Consider the following 23,350-nt stretch of genomic DNA (forward strand, 5'->3'; position numbering starts at 1 on the left):
TCGATTTTTGGTTGCCTATATGGACAGTGGTCTTCTTCATGCCCATTCTTCACACAAAGGGCAAAAAAAGAGAGTGCCTTCAATGCCATGTTTTTAGGTTCTTACCTCTTCAGATTCCCCTTATTTTTTCCAGGTTGCAGGTTAACGCTGCTTGAGGATTATTTGTAAGTATGCTTACTTCTTCCTTGGGTGTTGGCTGAGTCACCAGGCTAACATCCATAGGTTCTCTTCGGCCATACCGACAGTCCCTTGCCAAGTGTCCTTTCTGTCCACAGTTAAAACATGTGAACGAGATTGGCATCTGGACCCTGGTATGGAAAATAAGCCCCCTATCTCGAAGGCTCATTGTTGAGGTCCTCTATATTCTGCACCACGCCAGGGCACTATTAAGGGTTGTCTCTCCAAGCCCCTTATGCCAGCAGGCATTGACTGTGCCTGGTGGAAGGCTTCTGTCACTTCCAGAGTGAGCTGGTGTGTTGGCAGTCCCAATTCCGTATGGGCCGGTCCAGACAATCTAGGAACTGCTCCAGGATTATTTGATGAGCTATTTCCAGTTCCGACCTTGCCTCCAGCTGGAGCCACTTCCCCCAGGAGACCTGGGTTAAAAGCCTGAACTAGCCTCCTTAAGGTAGAATAGGGAAGTTCTTGGTACACTCCGTCACAGACTTAAACGGTTATTTACTCTTTCGGATAATACAAGGACTAGGGGGCATGCATGAAGTTAGCCAGTAACACATTTAAAATAAATCAGAGAAAATTCCTTTTCACTCAACACATAAGCTCTGGAATTCATTGCCAGAGGATGTGGTTAAGGCAGCTAGTGTAGCTGCAGAAGAAACATGTGTTGCATCCATCGGTCACAGACGGCTGCGACCGCTCTGCCTTACCTCTTTTTCTCCCCTTTCTCTCTCTTTGGGCAAGATGGCTGCCTCCAGTGCCGAGGGTCTCGGCGTTTCCAAACCAGCATGGGAGTCCCCAGCCTCCATGCTCACTCCTATGGCCTCCTAGAGCGCGAGCACGCCTACGCTCAAATGCACATCATGGCGGGAACCTCGGGGGCGGCCCCACCACATGACGTCAGTACCTCCGGCTATATCTAGCCTCCGCTTCCGCTACCACCTTGAGTTAGCAAGGACTTCGGTTTAAGCTACTCTGACCGCTCTAAGCTGTACGCTTAGACTCTGCTTCACTCCAAGGGCCTCGCTCCAATAGAAGCTCAAGATACCCACTCCTCGGGGGTTTCTCGCTTCCAACTACCCTTCGGGGTCCTCTCTAACTAGACAACCGCTCCTCAGGGGTCTTTCTCTCTCTTCTACATTTCAGGATATCGGACCATTGGGTACTTGCTCCTCGAGGGCCTACCAGCCATTATATCCTGCAATACGGACCTTTGGTCCCAACTTTCCACCATCAGGAAGACACCATCAATCCTGTGAGTACCTCTACGATCCAGTGCTCCAGCTCCACCCACCAGCTGCGATGTTACCCGCACTGCGGGCTTCCACCTATCGTGAAACATCTGGGTGAGACTTCACATCTGAGCCTGTTGAACGTACTGGCACTTCGTGGATCAGTGTCTTACCTTCCTGCCTTACCATCTATCTACAGCAGTACAATAAAGCCTCTATCCATACTGTGTCCGCTATCTGAGTTCAGCCTATCGCAGTGGTTCCCCACGGGGCCCCTCCCCATGGGGCGGAGTCATCTCTATTGCGACCAAGGGTCCATAATGCCACAAACACAACAGCAAGCAGTGGAGCTAACACTTCAAAGGCTCCTCAGGCTGAAAGCTGTGGTTCCGGTGCCCATGTCTAAATAAGGTATGGGGCGATATTCCCATTTATTTTGTTGTGCCCAAGAAGGAGGGTTCCTTTTGTCCCATCCTGGATCTCAAAAGGCTCCACCATCATTTGAAGGTGACTAATTTTCTCATGGAAAGCTTGCGCTCTGTGAAATGGCAGTGCAGTCGGGGGAATTTCTGACCTCCCTGGATCTGTTCGAGGCCTACCTTCATATTCCCATCTGTTTGGAACCCCAACGTTTTCTGTTTTGCGCCATGAGTTTTGGGCACTGCCCTTTGATCTAGCCACCGCCCCTAGAACGTTCTCTAAGATTATGGTGGTAGTAGTGGCAGCCTTGAAAAGAGAAAGGATCCCGGTGCACGCTTACTTGGACTTCTGGTTGATTCAAGCCAAGTCGCAGGAAGTATTATTTGTGATAATTATGGGTGGATCCTTGGGCCGGTGGCAGATGACCACACCCACGGGGGAAGATCCCGATAGGGATCACTGGTCAGGCTCAGAGTTGGGAGACAGACACACACTAGTTCTTTTATTAAACTGTTTTAAAGAACCACCAGAGGTGGCAGTAGTGAGCTGGAAGAGCCCGGCTGGACTGTAGTCCCTCAGGCACTGGAACAGCGATCCCAGGATGGCTGAGCTGTAGAGAAACTGAGATAGTGAGTATGCAGAGTTCAGGAACAGAACCTTGATGGTAACACTCACACAATAGTCTCTCGGAACAGCCCAGGAGCTGGAAAGAAGTAGGCCCTCGAGGAGCGAGTACCTTGTTCCAGGGAAAGCTCTGAGAGAGAGATGGTAATTCACTGGTATTGTAGGCAGCGGTGACTTCCTGGCAGAAGTTATGTTCAGTAGCAGGTCCAGGAACGTGGGTCCTCGAGGAGCGAGTACCGGTTCTAGACTGCGACCTGAAAAGCAAAAGAGAGAGCGAGGCTCCCAAGGAGCGGGTACCCCTGGTAAAGTCTGAGGAGGCAGAGTAGCAAGGTAAGCGGAGAGCGAATCCCATCCGCAGCGATACCTGGAGGCAGCTAGGTAGGAAACCCTTTGCTAACTCGATTAGCTAGCAAAACAAGAGACCTTAAATATCTGGCAATGATGACATCATCTCAGGGGGACTCCCCTGAGGTTCGCGCTACAGCTGGTACTTGAGTCGGGGCCGCGCTGCGCGCGCACCCATAGGCCTCAAGAGAACATGGCGGAAGGCAGCGTCTAGCCGGACTGTGGATGCCGGAAGAGGTCGGCAAAATGACGCCACAGCAGCCAAACTTCCATCAACCAAAGAGGGAGTCACTAAAGAGGTAAGGTTGGCGGAGTGGAGACATCAGGCAGCGACGGTCGCAACTGGAAGAGAGCCATGTGGTGCCTCTCAAGATGATTTCCTTGTTGCAGGAGCTCGGTTGAGTGGTGAACCTGGCCAAGAGCAGTCTTCAGCCATCCCAGTTGTTGGAGTATCTGGGAGTTCGGTTCAACACGGGGCAGGACAAAGTTTTCCTGCCGTAAGTTTGGAATCAGAAATTGATGTCTCAGGTTCGTCAGTTGGTGAGCACTATACGTCCTACAGTGTGGTCCTATCTACAAGTGCTCAACTTGATGGTGGCAACCCTGGAAGTGGTGCCATAGGCAAGGGCGCATATGTGTCCTCTTCAGCACTCCCTACTGTCTTGCTAGAACCCGCAGTCTCAGGACTATTCGGTTTGGCTCCTGCAACCACATCTTTATTTATTTTATTTAAGATATTTCTATACTGTTTTAACAATGTATAATTGACCAAAAGGGTTTACAATAGTATTAAAATAAAATCATAAAATGAAATAAGAATAAAATAAGTGAGCATACCTAGGAATAACATGATATAGCTTATATAGTTTAAGCAAAAACAAAATGAAAACCCAAAATCAAATAAATATAATATAATAAAATAAATAAAAGTTGGAGAAAATAAAATTTCCATATTAAAACCCTGTACTCTCTGACATCTTAATATATCATGAAACTAAACTCCCTATTCTTATGGTTACATTAAAAAAAGAAAACAAAGAACCGAAAAAAGGAAGTACCAATATATGAGCTTCTCTGATATGCCGAGCTATTATTGGTCTGTAACTGCAAATGCTTCTTTGAAGAGGTGTGTTTTTTAGTGATTTTTTTTTAAATTCTTACTATCGGTGTGATTGCCAAGGAGAGTTCCATAATATGGGACCTGCTATAGAAAACGCCCCTTCTCTCATGATATTCAGTCTGGCTAGTCGTACTGTAGGAACTTCAAGCAGATTCTTGCTGATAGATCTAAGGTTTCTTGTTGGTTTGTAGAGTCGCAAGGAGGGCTAGGGGGAGTGTCCTTATCCTTCCCGACCTGGTTGGTACTCATGATAGATGTGAGTCTCCAGCGTGGGGGGGCTCACTGTCAGGAGCTGATGGCCCAAGGGCGTCTGGAATACCGAAGAGTCCTGCTGGAACATTAATCGCCTGGAAGCCCAAGTAGTTCGATTGGCATGGTTGCAGTTTGGCCTCAGGCTGCAGGGTCAGGTGGTCCGCATGATGTTGGCCAACGCGATGACGGTGGCCTACATCAATCGCCAGGGAGGAACCAAGAGCCAGCAAGAATCATAGGAAATAGCCAGCTTATGGAATGAGCGGAAGGATATCTACAGATGATCTTGGCCTCTCACTTTGCAGGAAAAGGCAACGCAAAAGCAGACTTTCTCAGCAGGGAGAGACTGGACCCAGGAGAATGGGTGTCGTCAGCCAAAGCATTTCAGCTGATTGTGGATTGCTAGGGCTTTCTGTTCCTAGACATACTGGCGACTTCTTGCAATGAGAAAGTTCCTCAATTCTACAGTCACAAGAGAGATAAGTGGTTCCTGGACATAGATGCTCTTGTGCAGGTCTGGCCAGAACAGTGGTTCTCAACCTTTTTTCGGCCGGGACACACCTGACAGATTGTTCTCACATGCGTGACACACTGAACATGTGACCGTCACGGGGCAAAATGTAAATATACATTCTGCATCCTCAGAACCCCCTTCGACCCCCAACAATGGGTGCGGAACAGAACTAGGGCATAACCCGTACAACTCACCATACAAAAAAAGATATTCTGGTTCTGATATCATCTCAGTAAAAGCAAAACAAACTCTCTTTACGGGCAGGCACATTACCCCTCCTTATGAAAGGACAGTAATTTAGCACTAATGCATGTCCTATTGAGAAAACACAACAAATAATATTGATACAAATGCCTACATGCTAGTAAAATACCTCACCTTGGTCACACATCCAGAACTGACCTTCACCAAGTACAGAAAGATCACAAATTATAAATACGGAGACAAACTGGAATGGAAAACCAAAACAGCCACTCTGCCTGCAGTGCAAACCTGGAAAAATGGAAAGAGAAATATAGCACCTAACATAATGCACACAAACTAATCCACACAAAGTTAAACCTGTATTATGGAACACACTCAAACAGTAACAACCCTATCTATGAAAAGGTAACACTACAAATATTTAACCAGGCCCTAAACACTAATACACTTCCTATTAGGAAAACAGAATAAGCCAAGCTGCTATAGATCCCCACACAGAAATAATTGTAAAACTATACTAATAAATGTTACAAAACAGCTGATGAACAGAATAACATCAAACAATTAAAAACTCATAAAAGTTATTAAAAATTGTCCAAATATCAATAAAATATTTCAAAACAGCAGACACATCACATAATACCCAATAATTAAAATGGCAGTCAGTCAAGAAAAATAAACTTAAAAAGCCAACTTTACTTACCCTCGACGAGCATCATTGGGGGCGGCCCTCACTGCCCGAGAACGCCACGAGGTAACACTATGCTTTCCATTCAACTTGTCAGTGCTTATGCTGTTTCCTGTGTTCTTTATTTGGATTCTTTTCCATTTTTTTAAAGTTGTTCTTTTAGCTAGGAGAGCTTCTCTCACCTCACCTTTTAACCATGCTGGCAATTATTTGGACTTTCTTCCACCTTTTTTAATGCATAGAAAATACTGTATCTGATCTGGGCTTCCAAGATGTATTTGTAAACTCTTAACCTTTGCAGTTGCTCCTTTTAGTTTTTTCCTAATCATTTTCCTCTTTTTATTATAGTCTCCCATTTGAAAGTTAAAAGCTATTGCAGTAGATTCCCTAAGTGTCCTCCCTCCAGTTATCAAGTCAAATCTGATCATGTTAGGATCACTTGGCATTAGTAATCTTAACACCATTCCTTCTTGCACCAAATTTTGTGTTTCACTAAGGATCAGGACTAAAGTAGCTTTCCCTTTTGTTAGTTCTTGTCCAGCTGCTCCATAAAGCATTTATTTTATCTAGAATCTTTACATCCTTATTATGTCCTGATGTGATATTTATGCACTGAAATCACCCATAGTACTGTGTTGCTAGTTTTGTTAGTTTTCCTAACTTTCTGTTAGCATTTCATCGTCTGTCCATTCTGGCCAGGTAGACAGTAGTGCACCCTCACTGCTATTCTATTCCCCCTTCTCACATGCAATATCAATCTATAAAGATTTTACAGTGCATTTTGTTTCCTACAGAACTTTTAACCTGTTTGATTCTATGTGCTCTTTAACATATAGCTCCACCCCTCCACCAATTTAATCCATATTGCAGTATAATTTGTTCCCTTATATTAGTCTCCCATTGATTATCCTCTTTCCACCAGGTCTCTGAGATGCCAGTTATACTATCTCTTCATTCAGTGCTATACATTTTAACTCTCCCATCTTACTTTTTAGGCTTCTAGCATTTGTATACAGATATTTCAAAGTATGTTTTTTGTTTATATTAACAAACTACTTATCAGTTGACTGGGGTAATTGGAATTTGGAATCTTTCTGCTCTGTCTGCTGTTTGCTTAAAGGCATCTGGACTACGTCAGCAGGGCTTTATCAGGATGCCCTAACTTCCCTGTTTTGTTAGTAGCCTTCAAGGATACATCATTCTGAACCATGTGCTTCTAATTGACTGTCAGCTTTCCCTCATCATTTAGTTTAAAAGCTGCTTTATCTCCTTTTTGAAGGTTAGTGCCAGCAGCTTGGTTCTACTCTAGTTAAGGTAGTTTCATCCCATTGGAATAGGCCCCTGAAACGATGCTTTGAGGGGGTTTTCTATGAAGCCAGGCTAGTTTGGTGGCAGTGAAGAAATAAAGATAAAAATAGCCCAATGAGATTGCACTAATTTTTATTTATTATTTATTTATTTAACAGCTTTTAATATACCGGTGTTTGTGCGGGCACATCACGCCGGTTTACAATAAAACTTGAGAGAGGAGGAAAATTACAAAAAACAGGGAGCGGGTGATGGAGGAGGTGCGAAAAGGGGCAGGAGAGAGGGAGAAAGGTAGAGGAGGAAAGGATAGCAGCTGAGAAAGTAAAGGAACGAAACCATAATTGAAGAGGAGGTATTTACAGGAGGAGATATTTACAGCAGAAGGATTGTAGAGGTGTGAAAGTTTAAAGTATGTTGTGCATTGTGACTTATTTAGAGCAAGTTAAACATTATTGCTTATTTACAGCAATTAGAGTAGGTTATGTATAATAGCTTATTTACAGCCATTAGAGCAGGTTATATATATATATAATAACTTATTTACAGCATTTAAAGCAGGTTGTAGATTTTAACTTAGTTACTGCAGTGTGTGGTACAATTAACTTGAGGTAAGCTAATTTAGGTAGCATGCTAGTGAGAGAACTGTTATGAGTAGGGTGGGTGGGGGGGGGTGTCTAGGGGCGGGTTTCAGAGGGGGATTGACTATAGGGGGTTAGTTTCGGGGTAGGCCTGTCTGAAGAGCCAGGTCTTGATGCCTTTTTTGAAAGTGGGCAGGGAGGGTTCAAGACTGAGGTGTGTGGGGAGGGAGTTCCAGAGGGCAGGGCCTGCGATGGTGAAGGCTCTTTCTCTGGTGGTGGAGAGGCGAGCTGTCTAATGAGGCTTGTAGGAATAGAGATTGTACTGATCAGATTTGTAGGAATAGCCAAGACTGCTGAAATGCTAAAAAGCATTTTAAAGATCAAATGGTATGTTAAAGGTTAGCAGTGAGTTTTGTTTCTGCCTTCTGGGCTCAGTTTAGATTTACAAGAATTTAGTCATTAGTATATATGAGATAAAATTGTCAACCAAATAGTTTGTTTGCATAACATTTTCCAACGCATTGGTATGTAAGTTAGAGGCAGTGACATATTTAAATGAGTGTAACTACTCAGAAAAGCTGAGCTGAAGGTTTACTCTGTATTGTTTGATAAGCACTACTCCTATTATAAGATATCTTGTAATAGAAGATGTGGTAATGAGCAGTGATTCCCACAGGCCTGGAGGCAGGCTGGAGTCAGACTGAATTTCTTTCTTAAAGTATAATTTTTATTCACATTTTCAGTCATATACACAGCAGTAAACTGCCTTTACCTTCAATGTACTCTCTCTACTCACAGTTTGTACCACTTTGTCTCAGCTCAGTGTTTGGACAGTGTTACGGTATAGAAGCTGCCTTCCTCCAGAGACCTGGGCCTATCTGGCTATCCCCACCTGGATCCCAGCTCTTCTTCCCCAGTCTCTCGTTATGACCTCTGAGCCCTGCCTGCCCTGCAGGATGCCACCCATAGAGCATTCTCTCCTTAAGGCATTTAAGATTGACCAGGCGTCTAGCCTGGTCCTGCACAGGTAAAGAGGGGAACACTAGGGGCATTGCCTCACAGAAGAATAAAGACTTTGTTTGTTTACTGGCTATTGGTATTCAGTGATTACTAGCGCCCCAACACTCCCCCTTCCTCAGAATGTTCCCCAGTTCCTAACAAATCTAAAATCCTTTTTCCTATACCATTGTCTCATCCATGCATTGAGATTCTGGAGCTTGACCTGCCTCTGGGGTCCTGCACGCGTAGAATGGAAAAAATTTCTGAGAATGTAACCCTGGAAGTTCTGGATTTCAATTTCCTACCTAAGTCCTAAATTTAACCTCCAGAATTTCTCTCCTGCTCCTTCCTAGATGTATCATGATAGCTGGCTCCTCCCCAGCATTCTCTAAAATCTTATCTAGGTGGTGCTTGGCTACCTTTGCACCAGGCAAGCAAGTTACCAAGCGCTCCTCTCGCTCACCAGCCTCCTAGTTATCTACATTTCTAATGATCAAATCACCCACTAAAACGTCTGTCCTAACCCTTCCCTCCTGGCCAAAGACCTCTTGAGACACATCCTTGGTGCGAAAAGATAAAGCATCATCTGGACTTCCGGTGATGATGTCATCAGAGGGTAGTCGGAAGTGAGAGCTCCGCGGCTCCCTTCTGTCTTTTTTTCCCCCAAAAGGGGGCTGAAACGGCAGCGATTTTCATCAGGCTTACTCGGCAAGATTCATCAAATCTCAAGGTCCCTGACCCTGCAGCGCAGAACGCTGGATGCCGAGGGAGGGGGGATAGCAGGCATCTTGCATTCCGGATCACCTTTCAGCGTGGCCAAAATGGTGCTGGGTCGGCGATTTAGTAAGCATTAGACCCTATTTGTGGCGAAGATTTGGGTGACACTTGAGGGGAAAAAAAAAAAAGTGCAAACGATTTGTGAGCCAGTCTGACCTGGGAGAGTTGGTGTGGCAGAAGCTCAAAGCTGAAACAGCGAGGGAACTAGACAGCAGAGCCAGGCACTAATATGAGCCGCATGGTCAAGATGGCGGCTATCTGCTCGAGTTTACATCGCTGATCCCTGGATCCTAACCTGCTGCCTCAGTACTATCAATTTCGGAGGGGTTATCTGAGTTGGGCATACATTGTTGAAGATGCCGTCTCTTGGCTATCATGGATCTCCTTGCTTGATGGCACTATAGTAAGTACAGCCCCTTCTCCCTCTATCTGACATTTTGCAAACACGCTGGCATACAAGCTGATTCTGCAGTAGGCTGGGGCAAGCTGCTTTGAGCTCTTAATGTTTTGTTTGTGGACTGCATAACTCTACTTGGTAACTCTCATAAACATCTGCATCCCCGCTGATTCAAAAGTACATAAGTGCAAGCTGCTTTGATCAACTGCTGTTTTTGACTGCGGGCTGTACAAATCTCTCTGGTAATTCTTCCAAACACAGGCTTCCTTACTGTTTCTGCAGCATGTAAGTGCAAGATACTTTGATTAACTAGTGTTTTTGCCTGCGGATTGTACAACTTTCTTGAGTAACTCCCATATGTGCTGGCATATTTGCTGACTTTACCATGGGTCAGTGCAAGCTGCTTTGAACAACTCGCACCATCAACGGCGGACTGCACAGTCATCCTGGTCATTTCTCTATATTTTCAATTCTTTTCTCATACGCTGAAACAAAGGCGGATTTCATTGACCATATTTGGAAGTATATAGCGGGGATATAACAAGGAATGTGCCATAGGAGTTCCCAGGCTTGCACCGAGCAAAGAACTCCCGAAACCAGAATGGCTGCCGATGCTGGGGGTGTGAAGCAGCTCACCTCAGTGTCGGAAGATGTTTTACTGCAAATCTCGTCTCGGGTCTCAGGAGCGCTGGATGAGAGACTTATCAGATTGCAGACTATGATGGATGATATAAAGGGGACTCTAGAAGGACAGGCCAAATGGATGGATGGCGTGGAGCAAAGAATTAGTGATCAGGACGACCGGCTGGTAACAGCAGAACGACAGGTTCAATTACTTTCGGAGCAGCAATCTGTACTTTTGAATCTGATAGATGATCAAGAGAACAGAAATCGAAGGAATAATATTAAATTGGTTGGAATACCTGAAAGTGTAAAAGAATCAGAGTTATATCAACTTATAGAGGACTGGCTCCCTAGGCATTTGGGATTGAATTCTTTAGTGGGTCAAATACGCTGTGAGCGTGCCCATCGGATGGGTCCTCTACGGGATGGAGACAATAGACTACGACCTGTCATGACGCGTATTCTCAACTGGTTGCATAAAGTACAGCTGATGCGTGAGTGTCGAAAACGTCAGGTGATAGAATATGAAGGAAATCGTATTTTGCTCTTCAATGATTTTTCAACGGCGGTCGCCATGCAGCGGAAAGCAATGGCACCTACGTGCACGGAACTGCATAAGAGGCATCTCGTTTGCATTGCTTTACCCGGCTAAGTACCGGGTAAATCAACCTTCAAAAAAAGACTCATCTCAACCTTCAAAAAAAGACTCATCTCAACCTTCAAAAAAAGACTCATCTCAACCTTCAAAAAAAGACTAAAGACCTGGATATTCTTACAAGCCTTCCCGGACGCCAACATAGTCTACTAATCTCCAACTACACCTTGGTTATCCATTCTATTGTTTTACATATGTAATTTAATAACCTATCCTTTCTCTTCCTTCTCATCCAGTTCTTATCACCCTGTTATATGTAACTGCCTTTTCAGCACCTTTGTTATAGTTATGTTTTCTATGCACCCCTGTTTTATGTGAACCAGCATGATGTGACTGCTGTCTCGAATGCCGGTATATAAAAATTTGAAATAAATAAATAAATAAATAAGTTGAGGATACATCATGATAACAAGATTTTCTTTTTTCTGAAACCCGATGATGCTTCTGCCTTTTTGGCGACCTTGACCCCGGAAGCACCCTCTGGATCGGGACTAGCAGAGTAGATGTCAATCACAGGAGAGAGTTGCCTGGACTGGGTCGTACTGTGGAAAAGTGGGAAATCTACACTTTGAGTTCACTCAAATCTATGTTGGTGTGGAGCTAATGTTCTCTTTTTTTCAGTTCTTATCATTATCTCCAATTCTCTGTTCATGTTTGTGTATGTTGATTACCAGGGGTTTTTCTGGATGGAGGGGTTATGGAGGGGGCTTGGGTCACCCGAGCGCTGCAGTTTCAGCCCTTTGTTTGAGTTCTTAACGGTTGCAAGGTTATACTGTAATGGTTTGTATTAGTAGTTGTATTCATATCCTTGCACTGTAGCTTGGGGGGGAGGGGGGTGGAGGAGAACCTTGACATGCCTCGAATATGGGGATATGTGGGAGTTCTGGGCCTCTTAAGGATGCTAAATGTAAGTTGTGAGTATGATTGGATTGTTAGCTGGTATGTATGGTGTGCGTGGTGTGTGTGTAGGGGGATGGAGGTCAGGGACTGGGGGGGAACAGAAGGAATACCTAGAAGGAGAACACGTATTCTTGGATGGGGAACAATCTATATTGGACAATGGTGTAGTAGGGTCCGTGATGTTTCTTTATGATCCTGGAGGCTCAGGCTGGGGAGACGAAGGATTCCCAATATTGACACTTTCTTTGCAAAATTCATTTGGGCTGGGTCTATAAGACTCTAGTATGATGGCTGCTGTAAAATTCACTTCTCTTAATGTAGATGGCATTCATTCCCCAATCAAAAGAGAGAAGCTTTTGATGGCATTTAAGCATATGAATGCACAAGTGGTGTTCTTACAGGAAACCCATTTATCAGCGGGTGAACACGCTAAATTGAAAAGAGAGTGGGTGGGACAATGTTTTTTCTCTTCTTATACTTCGCGAAGACGAGGGGTGGCAATACTAATTCATAAACAATTGCCTTTTCGATCGGAAAGAGTTTGGCAAGACCTGGAAGGTTGTTACATTATTATCCAGGGATTGCATAACCAACAAAAAGTGATCCTCTGAAATGTATACGCACCAAATGTTTATAATCATGATTTTTTCACAAACTTGGTGGGGATGTTGCGGGAATTCACAGATTATGCATTGTTGGTAGGGGGAGATCTCAATTCTGTAGGTAGTAAACAAGAGGATTGTCGGCCACCTAAGTCTGTGGAGCCTGGAGACACTCAAAAGGGACCACATTTTTTGTGCCAAGAGTTATACCTATTAGATATATGGCGGACTTTGCATCCGGGAGAGCAGGATTACACCTTTTTTTCTCACCCGCATGGGTCATATTCTCGACTAGACTACTTTTTGATTTCAGATTTCTTATTCCCCAAAACGTCAATGGCCACTATAGGTACGATAGCCTTGTCCGATCATGCTCCGGAATCAGTCATTATTACTTTAGGCCACACCCTGAAACCTCCCTTTTCATGGCGTATGCCCCCTGGTCTACTCCTGGATAAGGAATTCTCACGTTTCCTTCAGGATTACATGCTCTTAAATTCGAGTCCGGATGTGTCGCCTGGGATTCTTTGGGAGCGGGAAAGGCGGTGATGCGGGAGCATATCATATCATATGTTGCCACTCAGAATAAGGCTAGAAATGCTGAAATACTTAAATTTACTGCAGAGTTGAAAGCCGCCCAACTTCGGCATATACAGGTGATGTCTGAGAATAGTAAACGGGAGGCGGAGGGTATTCATGAAACACTACAAACGCTATTACATCAGAGAGCGTCCAAATCCTTGCACTATTACCAATTTCAGCTGTACCGCTATGGTAATAGACCCAGTAAGTTGTTAGCTAATCTAGTTCGGGCGTGAGGCCCTAAATCTTTCATCACTGGTATTAAAGACCAAAATGGGAAGTGCCATGTCACCACGCAGGCGATAGCAGATCGCTTCCACGAATATTACAGTAAGTTATATGGGGATAAACTAAGTAATGATGAACTAAGGGAAGCCTTTTTTCATAATTTGCCTTGGCCTCAGTTTACTGCAGACCAACAGGCCATGCTAAATAAACAGATAGTAGATACGGAAATTCATGCGGTTATACATGGCTTGAAGCCAGGCAAGGCGGCAGGGCCGGATGGATTAGGACCTGAATTTTATAAGATCTTAAAATTCCCTGTGCTGCTGGTGTTGAGGCAGTATTATAACGGCTTGCTTCACGGACAGACAGTTAACCCCATGGAAAATCAATCCATAGTTTTTTTGCCGAAGCCGGGCAAGGACCTGCAAGAAGTTGGTTCCTATTAGCCTATCTCTCTTATCAATGGCGATCTGAAGATTCTTTCTGCTGTCCTTGCCGCCAGATTAAATTCCCTTTTACCTTCTGTAATACATGGAGATCAAACGGGATTTATTAAAGGGAGGCAAGGTGTAAAAAACTTGAGGCGTCTGATTAGCCTGTTAAACTTTCATCCAGCGGCGGAGGCGGTGGTTCTGAGCCTGGATGCGGAAAAGGCTTTTGATTCTCTTTCATGGAATTACTTATTTTGGGCTCTACAGACTTATGGTATCTCTGGTCCTTTTCTTACCTGGTTGAAGATATTATATTCTAATCCTAGTGCTCGTCTCCTTATAAATGGGGCATAATCGACACCTTTCCCTATTCAATGTGGGGTACGACAGGGATATGCCCTCTTTCACCTCTTTTATTTGTTTTGGCGTTAGAGCCTCTGGCTATTAAATTGCGGATGGATGGGGAGTTTAAGGGGCTTCGACTGGGGAGACACCTGATGAAATTGGCCATGTTTGCTGATGACATTTTGTTGTTTGTTGCAATCCAAAAATTAGTATCCCAGTCATTATCCGCCACTTTACCTCTTTTCATAGCATAGCGGGCCTGACAATTAATTTTGCAAAATCAGAGGCACTGGTGTTAAATCCCAGAGTACAAAGTCAGTGGACGGGGGATTTTCCATTTACTTGGGCCCAAAACAAAATAAAATATTTGGGGGTGTGGATACCATGTGATCTTGCAGACCTTTATGAGTTAAATATTTCTAATACTATTGCAGCCTTAGCTGCTCAACTTCAGTCTTGGCGGACTCTGCCGCTCTCGTTTTTTGGCAGATGTGCTTTGCTTAAAATGGTTTTGCTGCCTAAGTTACTATATAAGCTACACATGTTGCCATGTTGGCTCACGGGCAGGGACGTCACTTGGTTGCAAGCTGCGTTCCAAAAATTTGTGTGGGCTGGAAAGAGGGCTCGGTTGAATTACAAGGTGTTGACTTATTCCAGGGGGGAGGGAGGTCTAGGCCTGCCAGACATCCGACTTTTTAATGTAGCCTGTCAACTACGTTTTATAGGGGAGTGGTTACTCGACCACTACACTTACTGTGAAGATGGGTTAGTTATTAGTATGGTCTCCCCATGGTCCCCATTATATCTTATGCAAGCCAGTAACACTGTATATTGTTCATTACAAATCCCACGCAGTTTGGTTCACTCCTGCTGACAGGCTTGGAAATGGTTCCGGGCACAGGGAGGTATGACTGGACTCGTCTCTCTCTTAATACCGTTGTTGGCTAACTGGGACTTTCCCCCACGGCGTGAACAGTATGCTATTTTTGACGATTGGCTACAAAAAGGACTTCTGTTCATTTATCAATTCTATGCTGAAGATACACCACTAGTGCAAGACTTTGCATCGTTGGCCGCTGCTTATGAATTACCAGCTAAGCAATTTTTTGCGTATTTACAAACTCACCATTACTTGAAAAGTTTCAAGTGGACAGAGGAACAGTATAAACGGGAACGTCTATTCGCACACTGTTTCTTTGATACTGCGTTAAAGAAAAATTCTATCAAAGGCTGGTGTGAAGCGGGCAAGAAGTAACGTTCTCCTCGGCATGTTTCATACCTAGCGCAATATTGGACTGAGATGGGGGTGACTGATATTTCTCCATCCTATTTGCTTTCATACTTCAAAAATATGCCAAAAAGTTTACCGGACTTATCTCTCCAGGAACTACAATTTAAAATTTTACATCATATTATTTGCGACTACGTACGTCGTTATCAAATGGGGAGGCTTGCATCGCCCACATGCATAAAGTGTAATCAAGAAAGGGGAACATTGATTCACCGATTGTTTACGTGCCAAAAGTTGGCAGGATTTTGGACTGAAGTGTTGGCCGTTGCGGCTCAAAGTACACATTCAACCATTGGAAGGAATGGCAAGCTTCTGCTGTCGGGCCTGCGGGGTGCAGTACCAGTCTATCAGGTCTCTTTGGATCGGTTTGGCCATACCGCTATATTATTGGCTTGCCGTACGGTCCTGGCAGAATGGATACAACCGAATATAATCCCTACTACAAAGGCGTGGTACTACCGGCTTGCATCTTCTATGCAAATGGAAAGATTAGCTTCACTGCATGGGCTGCAGCTGCTGGATCCGTATTACAAAAAATGTTGGGCTATATGTTTCACCTTACTGCCGATGGAAATTCAAACTTACCTGCTTGCAATGGGATATCACTCTTCCTGGCAGTGATTAGGCTGTAACAGTTCATAGTTACAGATCCTTGTACATGGGACAAATTGGTTGGGCGAAGGGAGTTGTTGGATGGTCTTTTAGACTATAACTCACTGTTTAATCTGGATGAAGTGTATGTCTTTTGAGTTTGTGTTACTCTCCTAGGGGTTCTGGGGAAAGGGGGGGGGGGATTGGGGGAAGTGCATGTTATGAGATGAGTGGAGTGAGTGTGTTGGGTGACTGATTTCATAGATTTTGTCTGGCGGTCTGTGTCTGCCGGACTCTGAAAAGGTGTGGGGCAGTGCGACTAGTAACCAGTGGGAATATGACGGGGGTGTGGTTTGACACTATGGTTGTTGATCTGTTAAATGATATCGGGCACCTTCTATATGTTTTTGATGGTTGTACTGTCTATGCTCCTCAATAAAAATGATTTTGACAAAAAAAAAAAAAAAAAAGCATCATCTGAAGGGCAGATCCGAGGTATAGGATTATTTCCTGACACACCAAGGTATAGTCTCCTGCCAGGTGGTCTTGCTCTTCCAAAGCATCACAAGTGCTGCTAGACTAGTTAGGACTGCTCTACTATGTCCCTGAAGGTGTTCTCTGTATACCTCTCCATCTGTGTCAACTCCTCCAGGTCTATTACTCTGGCCTCCAGAGATTGGACTTGTCCTCTGAGAGCCAGGAGCTCTTTGTACCGGGTACACACATACATTCTTTTACCAACAGGTAAGGTAATCATAAATGTGGCACTCGGTGGATAAGACTGAATAGCCTCCATCTCACTGTTGAGCTTCTGTCTGCATTTTAATTTGTTGCGTTCATAAAGTTTTAAAGGCTGGTATGGAGTAGGTATATTCAAGGATTACTAAATGTGATTAGGATTTTTAAATGTATTTATTAGGTGGCTTTTAAAATCCATGGGTTTTTTAATTTGATAACTGGGTGATTGATACTAGTTAGTGAATGACCAGCTGCAGGATTAAAATTAGCCAATAACTAAACATCAGGATTAATTAAATGTTATTTTTGTTGTGACTGTTGAAATCCAGAAGTGGATCCTTGGGCCGACCGACGCAGGAGGACGGTCGGGAGGCAGAACACCCACTGGAAGGACGGGAATTTCACCTGGAAACCCGTGACCCCCCCCAGAGGAGCTGTGGGAGCCCGGGTCGCTAGGACTTAGGAGTCTTTGCCCTGGAAGCCCGAGGTCCCCCCAGGAGGAGCCCGTAGGGACCCGGACCGCTGGTACTTAGGAGAAGGATCTGAAGAACCCAGAAGGGGAGACACGAACCGGAATCAAGGCTGCGGCGGCAGGGCAGGCAGAAGAGGAAGTCACGGACCGGAGTCAAGGCAGGTGGCAGGCAGGCAGAAGTGGAGTCACGGACCGGAGTCGAGGCAGGCGGCAGGCAGGCAGGGAACGGAGGTCAGACAGGCAGGCAGAAGTCGGAAGTCAAGCAGGCAGGCAGAATCCAAGGAACCAAGCAGGCAGGCAGGAGTCAGACGTCAGGCAGGCAGGCAAAATCCAGAAACGAACAGGCAGAAGTCAGGAACCAGGCGAGCAGGAACGGCAAACTTTGATACTCAGGTGAGTGGACCACGTTGCAAGGCAAAGTAGAGAGCGCAGGAGCCCGTTTAAATCCCCCGCCGGCGTCTGACATCAGTCGGGGGCGGGTCAGCACATCCGGGTGCTGAAGCCTCAAAAAGTCGGCCCTCGCGCGCGCGTTCCCCTGCAGAGGGGAGGAGTCTTCGGCGACGTCTCCCTCGTGGAGACCACGCGGCTCGGGAGGCCCAGGATCCGGCGTTTCGCGGCGCTCGGGGAGCAGGTAAGGGCCCGGTCACTAAGCTAGTGACAATTTTAAGTGACCAATTGACTTCAAAATAAATTTTCTGTTATTGGAGAGTATTTCAGCCTTACCTAGAAATGTTTTGTACTTTTCTGTTCATTAAAATGGTTCTAGCAGTTTAGTAATTGTCCTCCTCACTTAAGACAGCATCAGATTTATAAAACTGAGGCAAAAGATGGGGAGGAATATGAGAATTATTTTTGTGATTTGAGTGTTTGCAAAACTGAATATGTATACCTATATTATTTAGCATGTTAATATCTGCTATTTTGTCAGATATTTATATTCTCTGTAACTGCCCAAATAGTTTAAGAAGACAGAATCAAATTAAGCCCTCTGAGGGATATGCTGTTCTATTTATATTATTTTTATCCTAATTCATTTTATTTTATCAGACGCCTTGTTTAATGTAACGCCATAGCAGCGATTGTTTTGTTATAATGGAAACCGATATGATTTGATATTTTTTTCAAGAATGTCGGTATATAAAAATTCTAAATAAATATGAAAATACCTAGAGTACCTGAATGTAATCTGCTTTGAAGTATCATATAAGGCAGACTATAAAAAAAAATAAATTACTGCTCATAGTTTACTACATTTATTTTAACTAGTGAAATAAACAGATGTATTCTGGAACAGCACAAATGGGCAACTTGAGATCAGGTTTGTAAGAAGTAATGTATAGCAACCTAGGAGCATTTCAAATGGGCCTCTCTATGCCTAAGGAAAGTTACCACAATATAAAAAGAGAATCAGTTCAAGGGGCACTGTCTTCTGCTGTGCATAAGGACATAATAGATGCAAGTAATGGTAAAGTTAAGGCTTCAGATTTTCTGATATTTATTTTTATATATTTTTTATTTGTACTCCAACACTCATCACTGGTCAGCCACATCAAAGCAGATAACATTCATGTGTTGTAGAACTCCTGGGGGAATTCTGTGCAAAACAATTTAAAATTCTGCGCACAAAAAGTTAAAATTCTGCAAACTTTATATTGGTCAAAATAACACAATTTACATGACAGTCTTTAAGTAATTACATTTTAGATTAATACAGAAAAAAGTTATTACTTAAAGATGCAGAATTTTAAATATTTTGAGCAGAATTTCCCTAGAAATTTACTGTAAGAGCGTTCCTTCCACTCACTCTCCCTACTCCCCTGGCCACTTTGCTCTCTCAGGCCCCAGCTCCTCCACCTGCCAGTTTCTCTCCCCTTTCCACTCTATTGCCACTCCCAGAGTTTGGACCCTGTTCTCAGTACTGCCCCCTCACATAGGCTCCCTCTGTCCCTCCCTCTCACACATATGCTCCCTCTCTAGTGCATATACACACTCCCTCAAAACAGGCTACCTCACTCTCTCACACACCATATCCCTTCATAGAGTCCCTCTCTCTTGCATACATACCCACACAAACTCCCTTTTTCTCTCATGTATACACCCTCACACAGGATACCCTATCTCTTCGTCTCTCACGCACTCCTTCACCAAGGCTCTCTCTCACACATTACACAATCCCTTCACACAGGACTAGGCACCCTCTCATGCACATGATCCCTTTTTCATCCTACAGTCCATCCATCTCTCTCATACATAAACCACTCCTTCACAATCTCCTTCATATAGGATCCCTCTCTCTGGCACCCACACTCAAGAGTATCCCCCCCCCCCCCCCCACCACCACACCCCCCCCCCCCGTTTACCTCTTCTCACTCTCCTGATCTCTTCCTCACACTCCTCTGGCTCTCTTTCTCTCATACTCCCTTCCCCCTCCTCACACATACACCTCTGTACACACATTCACTCTCACCAGGGCATTCATCTTCGCCGCAAGCCGAGCACACGCCACAGGCACACTGGGGCCTTCACTCTTCCACCGCAAACGATTTTTTTGTTTGCCACACTCCATTTCGCGGTATGCAGGGTCTCTTCTGCTCGCAGTAGCATAGAATTCCCCCAGGGACTAGTTGTAGGTATTTTCCTGTCCCCAGAAGGCTTACAATCTAAGAGCCTCATTTACTAAACATTTTTCCTGTAGACACAGAATGGGAGAAAAGACTTGGTAAATTAGGCCCTAAGTTTGCCAAAGGCAATAGAAAGTGAAGTCACGTTCCCAAGATCAGAAAGAGCATCAGTTGGAGAAGCAGGATTTGCACGCTGGCTTTCCTGGTTTGCAGCTACTGCTCTAACTACCAGACAGCTGTGATGCATTTTAATGAACCTAGTCAACTGATTGAAATGGTCTTAAGTTGGAAGGTAGATCACAGCCAACTCGCCCATCCTTGATAAAAATAGTCTGTACTGTATGAATTGAGAGTGGGCCATCTAGTGGTATTAAATAGCTTTTGATGAAAGTTGTAAAGCAGCTGCATGGTACAGCAAAAATATAATAATACTAGCCGTTAAGCCCGTAACAACGTGCTCGGTCCATTTCCTCCCACTTCCTCCCTTCCCCCCGTCCTTCCTCTCTCTCACCTTCCTTCCCCCCCCCCCCCTCCCCTCCTCTCAAATTAACCCTCCCTCTCTCTCACCTTCCCCTCCCCTCCCTCCCTCTCTCTCACCTTTCCCCCCTCCCTCCCCTCTCTCACCTTTCCCCTCCCCCCTCCCTCCCTCTCTCTCTCTCTCTCACCTTCCCCTCCCCTCTCACTCCTCCCTCCCCTCTCACTCCTCCCTCCCTCAACTCTCTCCTCCCTCTCCTCAGTCACTCCCCCTCTCTCAGTCCCCTCCCCTTTAAGATCCACAACCGGCAGACGGAAGATCTCTGGGGGAGGGGTGTCCCTCCTGCGCGCGCGGCGCCGCTACTGCTCCTCCCGCTCCTGCTCTTCGTTGCTGCCGCCGCTACTGCTCCTCCCATTCCTGCTTCTCGCCGCCCCCGCTCCTGCTTCTCACCGCCGTTCCTGCGGCCCCAGCGCCATTTTTTTTTTTTCGGGCACTCTCGGCTCTGACCGACGTGCTCGCCCGCGCATGCGCGGTAGAGCTGCTCTCTACTGCGCATTTGCGGGCCGTCGGTCAGAGCCCATTTATAAGGTAGATGCAAACATCATATATTGAAAGCTGAGGTTACTCTGATGCTCTTTTGAGAAAACTTGGAGAACCTCATAACATTCTTGTTATCTCACTTTAAAACAGCCGTTACACCAGCAAAAAGGCACTTGGATGATGCTACATGTAACTCAAAACTTGCATTATAGATTTGTAGCTGCTGGGTACTTCTGACCTGGATTGGCCACTATTGGGACAGGATGCTGGGCTTGATGTCCCTTTAGTCTGATCCAGACTAACTGAAGAAACTGGAGGATTCCTGAGGAAACATGGTTGAAAACTTTACAGCTACAACACCATATGCAGACACCCTGCAGAATTTAAGAATTAATTTAACTAATATGTGTGGAAGCAATTAGGACACTGCAAAAGTGTTGCTGGCTGGTTACCTTGTTTCTTTGCTTTTGAATTAGTTAGACAATTCCTTGAGTATCTCTAGTTTCCTAGCGTGTAGCAGATGGACTCAGGACCACTGGATATAGTGTACTCCTGATAGCAGTTGGAGACGGATCAGATTTCAATCTGACATCAGCCCCAGTACATATACCCCTGCAGGAAGTGCATCTTTTCAGTATTTTCCGTCTCCATAGCAGTTAGGGACTCTATGCACACTCGCACAACGTTAGAGTAATTTCACCAAAGAAAACCAAAAGAATAAGAAGAAATCTTACCTCTACAGACGAGCCCCACTCTCCTTCAGTGACACCCATTGGGTCCCTCCCCCAGTTGAGAATTTCCGAGGTGATTTCCGCAATCCCTTGGAGGTAAGCCTCAGTCCGGCGGCCGACCCTCGGTGGGGACCTAGCCCCCCGACATCGGGTGAGGCTGAGAGGCAGCGGGTGCAACCTCGAGCACGGCGGTGAAAGTATTTTCCCTCTCCCACATTCCAGTGGGAGCACTGAAAGGAGAGGATCACCTTGCTGGTGGCTGAAAGGAATCAGTAAGTTTTTGCTTGGGACATTTGTCTTTTTTAAAAGTATTGGGGCAAAGTTAACTATAAGTTAACTATCCCCCCTCTCAGGACCTACATCTAACACCTACCCCCTCCAACCCCCCTAAGGAATTACAATTGTCTCACCTAACCTTTTGTATAAAGAATATTATCTTAGTATAACCTCATATATATCCTCATTTCAACGACTGTTGTTTTTGCGCTTATACAACTTTGTATATAACCAGTGTACATAACAAATGTTCCTCTAAACCTTATACATACTTTTTCCCTCTGTATCTTTGTTGTCACCCTCCCCCTGACCCCCTTTTGTCACGCCTAACCCTAATTCCTCCCTCCCCAGTTTATCTAGCTATTTGCTCTGTTACTGCGTTTATCTTGCATACTGTTCCTTGTAAAGGCAATGCCTATATATTTATCGGTTGTAAGTTACTTGTAAACCGACACGATGTGCAAACGGCTGTCTGTATATAAAATCATTTAAATAAATAAATAAATAAATTTGGGAATATTATTTTGTATGTTTTTGCTTTTAATAATCAGTAAGACAGTGAATAAACAAGTTAGACTGTATTTTTAAACAGTCAGTCAATAAGGCAGCTAGTAAGCAGTAGGTAGTGTGTTAATTTTTAAAAGTCTGTAAGGCAGCTAGTAAGCAGAACTGAGTGTTTGTATTTAAAAAAAAAACAAAAAAAACCCCAAACAAAAAAGTAGCCAGAAGCTAGAAATAAGCTAGGAGCTGTGTATACCTAAGTAAAAAGGTTGAAAAGTTCAGTTCAGTTACTCACAAGACATATAGTGAATTCACTAATACATTTAAAGGACATCAATTAGACACATTACAACTCTCATACAGGTCTATCCTGTAAAGTGCGGCCGCGTTTACCCTGCTCCTAAGCCGCGTTTTACTCACTTTCTGGCCGCGTTATCCCTTCCTGCGATCCCGAATCCACTTTAACCTACTCCTACCGCATCCTAAAATCCCCGGCCAACCCCTTCCGCACGCGGCATGGATATTGTATGCAAACGAGCGAATTAGCTATTCCCTAGCATCCCGTAACCCGCGCCCCGATTATCGCTATCTTTCCCTGCCGTTTTGTCATGCGTTTAACCTGCTAACTTACCGCCTACCCTGACCTTGCGGTAGAGGCAGGGGTAAGGGTAGGTGGCAAGCTTTCCCCCAGCCCTCGCTCACCTGCCCCGGCTGCGATCTTGGGTGCCGGTCTCCGGGGCAGCCCCAGTCCTCTCCCTCCTCTCGAAGCAAAAAAAGCGAAAAAAACCAAAAGCAAAAGCAAAAAGTAAGTCGCTTCGCCGCTGTCACTTCTCCCCTCCTCCCGGAGCAGGGCGCGAAAAGCAGCCTTGCTCCGGGAGGAGGGGAGACTGACAGCGGCGAAGCAAAAAAAAAAAAAGCGAAAAAAACCAAAAGCAAAAGCAAAAAGTAAGTCGCTTCACGGCGAAGCATCCCCCATCGGACTTCTCCTGCCTAAACTTACTTTTTTTGCAGCCGTCCAGTCCATCTGAAGAAGGTATCTTCCCCTCCCCGGGGAAGATGGATGCCAGCACGGGGGAAAGCGGCCCCTGTGCATTCAATTGGCTGCTCAAGAC

The 23,350-nt window shown here is 45.0% G+C and overlaps 1 long non-coding RNA gene across 3 annotated transcripts in view; it reads left to right on the forward strand.

Annotated features, from left to right (window-relative positions):
- The window catches only part of LOC115096417, a 50,368-nt gene that overhangs the window by 7,909 nt on the left and 19,109 nt on the right, over nucleotides 1-23,350 (forward strand). The window contains exon 3 of one of the 3 annotated variants that reach the window (XR_003858066.1): nucleotides 20,943-21,505. The exons of the other annotated variants lie outside the window; for them this stretch is intronic. This is a non-coding gene — a long non-coding RNA (uncharacterized LOC115096417). Of the gene's footprint in view, nucleotides 1-20,942; nucleotides 21,506-23,350 lie in introns of those variants that run through there. 3 annotated transcript variants of the gene reach the window in all.

The sequence above is a fragment of the Rhinatrema bivittatum genome, chromosome 8, assembly GCF_901001135.1.
Source record: "Rhinatrema bivittatum chromosome 8, aRhiBiv1.1, whole genome shotgun sequence".
NCBI lineage: Eukaryota > Metazoa > Chordata > Amphibia > Gymnophiona > Rhinatrematidae > Rhinatrema > Rhinatrema bivittatum.